Source organism: Carlito syrichta, unplaced genomic scaffold (genome assembly GCF_000164805.1).
Source record: "Carlito syrichta isolate Samal-C Ts95f unplaced genomic scaffold, Tarsius_syrichta-2.0.1 Scaffold302284, whole genome shotgun sequence".
Taxonomy (NCBI): domain Eukaryota; kingdom Metazoa; phylum Chordata; class Mammalia; order Primates; family Tarsiidae; genus Carlito; species Carlito syrichta.
Window position 1 is genome coordinate 63,546 of NW_007246380.1, and position 9,974 is coordinate 73,519.

The 9,974-nt window shown below is 42.2% G+C and overlaps 1 pseudogene; it reads left to right on the forward strand.

Moving 5' to 3' along the window:
* Positions 1–2,201: 2,201 nt before the first annotated feature.
* Positions 2,202–2,831, forward strand: LOC103258551 (annotated as a pseudogene).
* Positions 2,832–9,974: the final 7,143 nt, after the last annotated feature.

Sequence of the window (9,974 nt, forward strand, 5' to 3'; positions counted from 1 at the left end):
TATCTGCCTATAGAAACAAAGTGAAAACAAACAAAAATGGACTTATTAGAAAAATTGAGAATCCAGCTTGTTGAGAAGTCATCATTCTCGTTTTAAAGGAAGTAATTGGCATTTGGCCTCTTTGGGTTTGGTTAGAATAAGTTGACATCCCTAGATCTTACCATGTCTAGATAGCCTCAAAAATCTGGTTTGGTCTACAGAGCTAATCTCAGACCCTGGAGCAAGGTCTTTCCTTGTTACCTGTCAGTATAGCTCACCTGTCCCAAACCAAGTCACACTTCATGTTCTTCATGAGGCTTTCTAACTAAAGAATTTACATTATGTTTTCTTCAAAGAATTCACCAGGAAAGGCTTAAGGCTCATTTGAGTTCTGCCTAATGTTATATAATGGAATTATCTGTTATGTCTTCTCTAGCGTTACTGTTGATAATGAACTCCCCTAAAGTTAGAATGAAATATGAAAAGAAGTGAAACTGTGAAGGATGGGAATAGTTAGACATGTGAAGTCCAGAAGATACAGCTGTAATGTTGGCTATGAAGCCGTGGCTGAAGACAGTAACAGCTGGGAAAGTAAAGAGACCCTAAAAAAAAGAAGTGAATAAATGGGGGTATAGAAGATTTTTTTAAAATTCAGAGTTGATGAGTTGTCACATAATTTCTCTCAGCTATAAAGTATTTTTTGTGTGGCCTAACAAATGCTGAAAGTCAGTTTTGACAAGGTGTCTTCTCTTCTAAAGGCATCACACCAGGTTATATAGAGAAGGTGCTTTTTCTCGTTTGACTTCTAACCCGGCATGAAATAAAATTCACTTACTTATTCAAATATGTATTAAACCTACTGCATGCTGATCAGGGTGCCAGGGACAAGGGACATGACTCTGAGTAGGATGGACAGAGAAGTGGCTAGTAGGTCAAGCTGATAGACACTACTTGGCATGAAAAATATGAGGAAATGTAACACATATCTGGTATTATGAAACCAAAGAGGAAGGGCATCTTTTGGCAGCTGAGAGAGGTTTCCCAAGAAAAGCTCCTTACTGGACTGGAATCTCCAGGATAACAGGACTTTATCTCTCTTGTTCATTCGGACATCCCTAGAACCCAGAGCAGTGCCGAATGTATAATAGAAACTCACACAAATGAGTTGAATGATTAAATTCACCAAAACCCGTCTTTTCCTCATTTGCTTGAATGGGGATTGTTTTCCTGGGAGATGCTGTTCCTAATCTTTGATTCTTAGTATTTCCTTTTGAACCAGGTGAAGTGGGGGCCAAAGTGAGGTCCAATCTTTACCTGTACAATGACCATTAGTATACCTAACCCTGAATTGTACCCCGCATCTTTAAAATAAAAAAATTTTAAGAAAAGCATTTCTTTATGAGAAGAGAACAAATTTATCTGGAAGTACTAATTAACCAATCTGTCATTTTTCTTGCCCTTAAAGTTTCATAAATGTCAAAATTTTAGTGTAAACTCTTAATAATAACTACAGCAAGTAAAGTCAATGAAATGTCAAAAAGATATTGAGCCTCTTTTAAAAACTGAGAAAACAATTTGCAATAGGAATATCATGGTACAACATAAAATGAAGCTTTAACAACTCAAGGAAGCAAGTGCCTGCTTCCATTTGCACTCTTTCACAGACTAACTAGTGTTTTTTTGTTTTTGGAGGGTTTTTTTGAGTTGGAGTCTCACTCTATTGCCCAGACTGGAGTGCAGTGGCCGCTCCTGGCCACCGCAGCCTCGACCTGTTGGGCTCCGGCGATCCTTCCGCCTCAGCCTTCCAAGTAGCTGGAACTACAGGCACGCGCTACCACGCCCAGCTGATTTTTTGATTTATTGTAGAGATGAGGTCTCGCTGCCCAGGCGGGTCTCGAACCCACGGGCTCAGGCAATCCACTCATCTCAGCCCCCCAAAGGCGCGGGATTGCAGGCTGAGCCACCGAGCCCGGCTCTAACTAGTGTTTTAACTAGATATTTACAGAGAGGCGAAATGCCTAAAGATCATTGGATTAGTATTTGCAGCTACTTCTCTGCACCACAAAGAAATTAGCTGCCACCTCTTCTATTCTATTCTGGTGGCTAAAGTGTGGAAAGGGCGTTGGGGCAGGGGAATGCGGACCGTGGTGGCGGCCCCATGCGGCTGAGCCGGGAGGCCCGCGGGCTCCCAGGGAGCTGGGCCATGCAGGCCACAAGGCTGGATGGAGGCGCGGGGGCCATCCCCATGGAGACGCTGGGCAGCCTGGCCTGCTGGCCAGCTGCTCAAGGACCACAGCAAGGCCCAGCCACTGGCTGTGTGCCCAGGCCATGTGGCTGCGGTCTACAGGTATTGCCATGTGCGAGTACCCGAGGAACTCCTGAAAGACCTGTGACCTGGACCAGTGACCCTGGCGGGGGAAGGCTTGGAGGAGGGCAACACAGCCCCTTTTCCTCTCCTTATAGGTATCTGGAATCCTGATCATGCCTTTATGCAAGTCTTGACCCAGGTGTGTGGGGGAACTCTTACTCTCACCTGTGCCACCCTCAGCTCCTGGGGTGGTTCTCTGAATGTTGAGGAGCTCCAAGAACCCTGGCCTCACTTGTCCTTGTTCACTGATGGAGGACCCCTCGGGGACGGCCAAAGTCCTGAGTGTCGCCTTGGCTCGACTGTGGTTGATATATCTGTGCCTGGAAAGTTTGGTGTCATTTGTCCAGGCTGTGCCCTGGAAAGTGCCACAGCCATCCTCCAACAGAAATACTGGCTGCTCCCCTTACAAGCATCCTGCTTAGGAAATTTAGGGAGGGAAGGCCCAAGAACTGGTGCTGGATACTATGGGTCTGTCTGCTGGTGATGGATGAAGCCTCATCTGCAGAGGCCACTGGAACTAGTCACTGGTCTGGCTCTTTAGGCCACTTGTCTTTCTGAACACTGTAGACTAAACCCCAGAAGCTGCTGGTTTAGCCTCAGACCTTGCAGAAAGCTGATATTTATTATTTATAGTTTCATATATCAGCCAAAAGCTGAATGGGGTGGCTAAGAACATTCCCAGAATGGCCTTATTCTGATAAGTTTCTTCTCTCTTTTTTTAATTTTTAATTTTTTTTTTTTTTAGTCAGAGTCTCACTTTGTCTCCCAGGCTGGAGTGCAGTGGCATGCTCACAACCACCCCAGCACTGACCCACTAGGCTCAGGCTATCCTTCTGTTTCAGCTTTCCAAGTAGCTGGAACTACAGGCGCACACTACCATACCCAGCTAATTTTCTAATATATTGTAGAAATGAGGACTCACCAAGTTGCCCAGGCTGGTCTCGAACCCCCGAGCTCAGGCAGTCCTCTTGCCTCGGCCTCCCAAAGTGCTGGGATTACAGGCTTGAGCTACCATGCCCAGCCTTTCTTTTTTTGAATTGAAAAGTAGTTTAATAACCCAGAGCTAAAATCTAGTAGGTGATGGCACATAGGGTTCAAACCAGCTACAAGTGCTGGTGCTGTTTAAAAAGCCTCAGGTAGCCCAAGGCAGGGGTTGGGCTCCTGAAGCTGGAACCAGATTGGGATCAAGACTATCAAGCCACAGGCCCAAGGCTGTTCCTCTGAACCAGCAGGGCTGTGGTGCGGTGTGTTGTAACTGCCTGGTGCGGAGAGTAGTCATTTTGGCCTAACAGAGACCATGCCATCAGTGAGCAGAGAAGTTTGCTCAGGGGGCGGGGGTCCAAGTTAAAACATATGTCTTTTAGGGTTTTGCTAGAGGGAGAAAGGGGGGAGATATTACAAAATAAATCTTTACTATCCTTTTCATCCAGTGACTTTTTCCTTATGTATTCATAAAAAGTTACAGTTAATCATACCCATATCCCCAGAATACCTTCATTTAAGTCCAGTGTTGCTCAGCAGCCTGTTGTGTTCACTTATATGTGTACCACGGGGTGCCAAGTGTTAAGCATAAGTGTTCTTGGGCATTTGGACTATTTTTCTTTAATATAAAGAAATGCCACTATTAAACACACACACAAAAACAAAGTTTGGAAAGAAGACAAATCAATGACTTCAAAGGAATAGTCTTTAGATGAAAACATCCACAAATAGTGAGAGGTGGGTCAACAAAATAAATTTCAAATGGGAAGATTCACCACTTTACTGCTTTAGTATCTGGGACAGGTCAGTTCGCAGTCTATTTCCTAATTTATGAAATACAGATATCGTGATTCTTGCCCAACCTCATGGCGTTTCTATGAAGATCAAAGGAGATACTATAGGTACAAGAACTTTGAAAATGGTAAAAATCAGTCTGCGCATTAACTGTTACAATGATCTTATGAATGGAAAATGAAATCTGAATTGCTGACCACGAATGTGGCATGAAATGAATGATCTTCAATGTTCCATATTTGGTTCAGAGCTCTTGGTTAGTTCACAGTTCATCACTTAAGATACCGAAAAGAATCTCATGCTAAGTAACAAGAGTTAGGAATTGGCTAAAACATTTTTTTAAAAAAAGGCTAGTTCTCAGATTAGTCTAACAACCAAAATCATAAGCAAATATCCTTTCAAAGGATATCCTTTTAATGATTTAGGAAGCTTTTTAGGCTCTCTGGATTTTTCATAGTGGCTAATGTGGAAAACTCACTTACCCAAGAGGCTTGGTTGACTAATTAAACAATCTGCACCAATTTGATGACCACAGCTGTCTAAATAAAACCTGCCTCAATGGAAGACTCAGAGCAAAACTGGACATGGCAGGAGCTAAGAGAATCCAATCCAGGGAAGACAGCCCAGCTGGTCACGTTCCCTGAGTGTTTGAGAAGCCACATCTTTATAAGACTGAAAGGGTTTATTTGAACTAAAATGAAAAGAGATGAAGTACCAGTTACCACTAGCAAGGGTGATCTTTATCTGCCTTTGTTGACCTGAGAGAAAGGGAAGGATTCTTAAGAGACCCCAGCAACTGCAGGCTCCCCACAGAGGACATCGCCCGCACATTTCTCACACTTCTTGGATTTTTCCAATGTTACCTTATGTTAGAAGAAGTTGCCATTGAGAGTCAAATGCCCTCCTATTCGGGTGACCCCGTGTAGGTGTTGCCGACTATCCTGCCCTCAGCAGAGCCAGCACTTTCCCCGTCTGCTTCTGGTCAAGGCCAGTGCTTGCTTTGTGAAGGTTTTGTGGTCCCCTCCTGGCTTTATTTTCTCGAAAGGCTCTCTCCCAGACCCTGTGAGCCCTCGCCCTGAGAGATGGCTAATGTGCTAATTACCACGATCCCAAAAATGTAAGCTGTAAACAAATGAGAGCTGTGTTTATAATCAATCAGTTTTATGACCTCCTGATGGTGATGATCTCCGTGGCGTTTACATGGGAAGACCGCACAGCGTTCCCGGCAGCTGGCCGCTCATATTGCGTTAAGCAAGGGACGATGTGGCCCATTAATCGTAGAATTTGCTCTGAAGGGAACGTGACTTTGGCCAAATGGCCAGTCCTGGGTCTCAGGATTGCCAAGTCAATTATTTTCAAAAATTTTAAAATCAGCTTGGATGATTTTCAAATAATCTGTGGTTTGGGGGCTTATACTTCCCCCAAACAAAAAACCAAAAATGCATTCTTGAGCTGCAATTTGATATGTACATGATTTGAAGACAGCAGTGAGATGCTAAGACCAAGGAGAGACAGGAGCAGGCTTGGCCTGGATGCACAAAGAGGAGTTCATTCCCTCTGACCTGGCGAATGCCCTTCGGCACTTCACTCTCTGCCCCCTTCTGCGTGTTTTTTCACCTGAAGCCTGAGAGAGAGATGCCCTGGCAGCAGATGTCTGAAGAACACTTGGGGATCATAAGACCAGGAGGATCCATGCAAAGCCGAAATATCATAAAACGTGGCAAGAGAAATGTTTACACCAATCTGTGGTTTCTGATCAAAGCCTAAATTGCTGGGTTCTTGAACGAAAACTTCTGGCTGCACATGTGAGATCTGCAACTGTCTTTGGCACCTATAAAATATTATTTGTGAGGTGCCAAACAATGTCCCGGGGGTCTCCAAAGCCTGCTTCTTTGGCACCAAGATCCTTCATTCTGAGTCATGCCAGTGTGTGGAGATGTGGGTGCATGAACTTTGGCTGCATTTAGGATTTGTTAACAGAGCAAAGGATTTGCCAGTGAGCCCCCAGTGCATTTTGCCCCAAGCACCTTGCCCTTATAGACCCCTGGGAAAACCAAGTTCATCTGTTTCTCATTCATTTACACTTTACTCATCAAAATGTTGGTTTTGGTTGGATTCCTTTGTTTTCATTTCAAGAAATCTTTAAGAATCCAGAGTGGGGAAAAGATGGGAAATTAGCTAGAAGTGCTGATGACCCTAAGTTCTCTGTCCTGTTTCGAGCATTATTTTTGGTCCATTGTATAACAAGCATTTTTTCCCACTCTCCCTCTTACCAGTTTGCTTAAGTTAGAAAGAGAGAGAGAGAGAGAGAGAGAGAGAGAGAGAGAGAGAGAGAGAGAGAGAGAAGGAAGAAAAATAAAAAGCAAGAAAGAAAGCAGTGAAGGAGGGGGAAGGAGGGAGGAACGGAGGGAGGGAAGGAGAGAGGAAGGAAGGAAGGAAAGAAAAAGAAAAAAGAAAGAGAAACAAGAGTGAGAGAAGGAAGAAGGGAGGGAGGGGGGAAAGGGAGGAAAGAAGGAAAGAAGGGAGGGAGAAAGGGGAAAAGGGAGGGAGGGAGGCAGATCTTCACTTCTGTCACATAACCAGAGATTTGGAAATAAGCTAGAATCTGCAGGGTTTCATAAGGGGGCAGTCATAGGATCACAGACTTTGTCTTTCCTTTCTCTCTCTCTGATGTTTAGAGACAAATGCTTTTTCTTAGGTTCATGAAGGTGATTGAGTGACTGGGAACTGTTTATCCCCATCAACTTTAGTGAATAGGGAGAAAGAATCTAGTATTTTTTTTTCTTTCCTTTCCTTTGTCAAATACTCTTGAAACTATGAATATCTGTGAGCTGCAAGAAAAGTAGATGTAGTTTATTTTCTGGCTTTTTGAGGAGTTTTATGTCCCCTTGAAGCAGCTTTTTCCTTTAGCTTTTATTCAAAATCAGTATCTGCAGGCATTTAAGCAAATTCCTCCGTTGCTTACAGTTGTAAAGTTGCTGATCTTTGGAAGTAGAAATAAAGTTAAATTACATTCTGTCTCCCTCACCACCAAAAAAAGAGAGAGAATTCCCACCTGATTCCATAGTTTACACATTCCTGAATAACAACCGTAATCCAAACGTGGTAGAAAGGTGAAGAGAAAGATCTCAATTAAAGAGTGCATTACTATTGATTATGTATTATATGTACTGTATGACTTTAAATATGGTTCTTATTTAAAGAGTAAAGAATTTACATTGTTGGGTTATACCTTTTGATAATGGCAAGCCTCTGGGTGCTATTATTAGGTATCTCATTAACATCTTTATTTACATGTATTATGTCTAATTATGTGACAGGTGCCCATATAATTTGGCAAATTCACTTCCATTTTACCTAGTAATGACTTTTACTTTTTGTCATGGACGCCAAATGGTAGAAGATCAGTATAATTTGCAAAATGTGGTTAATTGGACAAAAGAAACCTTGCTGTTATTATGGTACTTAAGACATTCCAGGATTACCACTACAGCTTTACGTTAAATACCATATTCAAGAGGGTGGCAGCCTGGCAATGACATTGAAAGTCTGTGCTTTGGGAATCGGATGTACCTGGGTTGAAATCTGAGATCTGCTACTTAGCATTAACTAGGGCAGGTTATTCAGACTCTGCGTCCTCATTGACATGGTAGGGATAATAACAGCGCCCGGTCTAGTGGTAAGCTGAGAGATGATTTCAAGTTGCCAGCCTGAGTTGGGAGGAAACAAGCACCATCAGTCAGTCCTCAGGAGCTGGTGTACCCTGCTTCCAGTGCTCCCCTATAGCACGCGGATCTTAGGACTGTTGGGAAGGTTAAGTGAAATATAGCATGTGCCGTGCTTAATATTGTTCTTGTATATATACTGTATCTTCTTGGTTATAAGAGGCATCAAAGTTAAGAAAAGCCACCATTTAAAAATAGATTATGTATGTATGTATAAACATATATGTATGTGTATGTAACATTAAGTCATAATTATTAGAGGTGTAGTTAGGTAGACAAAGAAATATACAGAATTCAGGAAGCGTTCTTACTGCTGTCATGCTTAAACACTTCTATGCTTTTCATGTCCATAATTTTTTTTGTTTGCTATGTGAGTGAAATTTGTACATATGCTTTCAAAATGCTCTAACTTCCTTTTTCTCTGCTTTATATGAATGATTTCTGAACTGTAGACTGGGTATTTTTGCTGGATCATCAACTTAAAATTCAACTTGGAATTATATTTAAAAATCAAATCCAAAGTCCCACTTGCCAGAAATTCAATAGTTGTAAGATAAATTTTTTTTTTTTTTTGAGTCAGAATCTACTCTGTTGTCTAGGCTGAAGTGCGGTGGCATGATTGCTGCTTTATCTCCTGGGCTCAAGTAATCCTTCTGCCTCAGCCTTCTGAGTAATTGGGACAACAGGGGAGCACCACCTCGGCCGGCTAATTGTTTAAATTTTATTTATTTATTTTTGGGAGCGGGAAAGATGAGATCTCAGTCTGCTGTCCAGACTGTTCTCAAACTCATGGACTCAAGCAGTCCTCCGACTTTGGCCTCCCATAGTGCTGGGAGTATAACCGTGAGCTATCACTCCCAGCCATGCACCACCATGCCTGGCTGAGATGAATCTTAAGAATCAACATTTTCTGCCAACTGTGCTAATTGCTTTATAATGCAATGTTTGACAATCAAAAGATTTTCTTTAATTGCATAATGACCAAGAAAGCTGTTACTTTATTCTAAGATAAATTTTTAAAAGGAGAGCATTTTTTAAAGTTTTTAATTTTTCATGTAAGCTGAAACTATTTATATTGTTTTACTAATCTAAAATCTACATATTGTATTTTAATTGGTAACTTTGGGATTTAAATTTCCTTTTTAAATAAAATGTTTTTCACTGAAAAATATAGATTATAAGGGAATATATACTTATTGATTGTGTATTTTCTGTCTCAGAAATGAAAAAATAAAATGCTCATCTTAAAATTGAGGATATAGTGTTTACACCATACCAGGTACTATGCTAAACGCCTATCATAGGTAAGAAGCCTGGACCACACATGCTCTTGACTTGTGGATACATTTGTTTGCTTATTGAATTAGAAGTACTGGCTCGAGTGTGGACATCCTGAACCTTCTGACTCTTTACTAAAAGTTTTACACCTGCCTGGGCTCAGTGGCTCATGCCTTTAATCCCAGCACTTTGGAAGGCCAAGGTGGAAGGATCATTTGAGGTCAGGAGTTCAAGACCAGCCTGGGCAACATAGTGAGACCCTCATCTCTATGAAAAATAAAAAATAAATAAAATAAAGAAGTTTTACCTCTAGAAAATTTCTCTGTCATACCTTGTCTTGGTTTCCTAGGGCTATCATAAAAGAATACTACAGTCTAGCCTGGATCGATGGCTCAGCCTGTAATCCCAGCAATTTGGGAGGCCAAGGTGAGTGGATTGCCTAAGCCTGAGGGTTCAAGACCAGCCCAGGCAACCTGGCAAGACCTCATCTCTACAATAAATAGATAAATAAATTAGCCAGGTGTGGTAGCATGTGACTGTAGTTCCAGCTATTTGGAAAGCTGAGGTGGAAGGATCGCCAGAGCTCAGCAGGTCGAAGCTGGGGTGGCCGTGAGTGTGCCACTGTATTACAGCCTGGGCAACAGAGAGTGAGATTCCAAGTCAAAAAAAAAAAAAAGAATACCACAATCTTGTGGCTTAAACAACAGAAATTTGCTTCTCATGGTTCTGGGTGCTGGAAGTATAAGACTGAGGGGTGGTTTATCCTGAGGCCTCCCTCTCATTAGCTTGTAGGTGGCTATCTTCTTGCTGTTTTCTGATGTGGCCTTTTCTCTGTGTGCATGCACCCT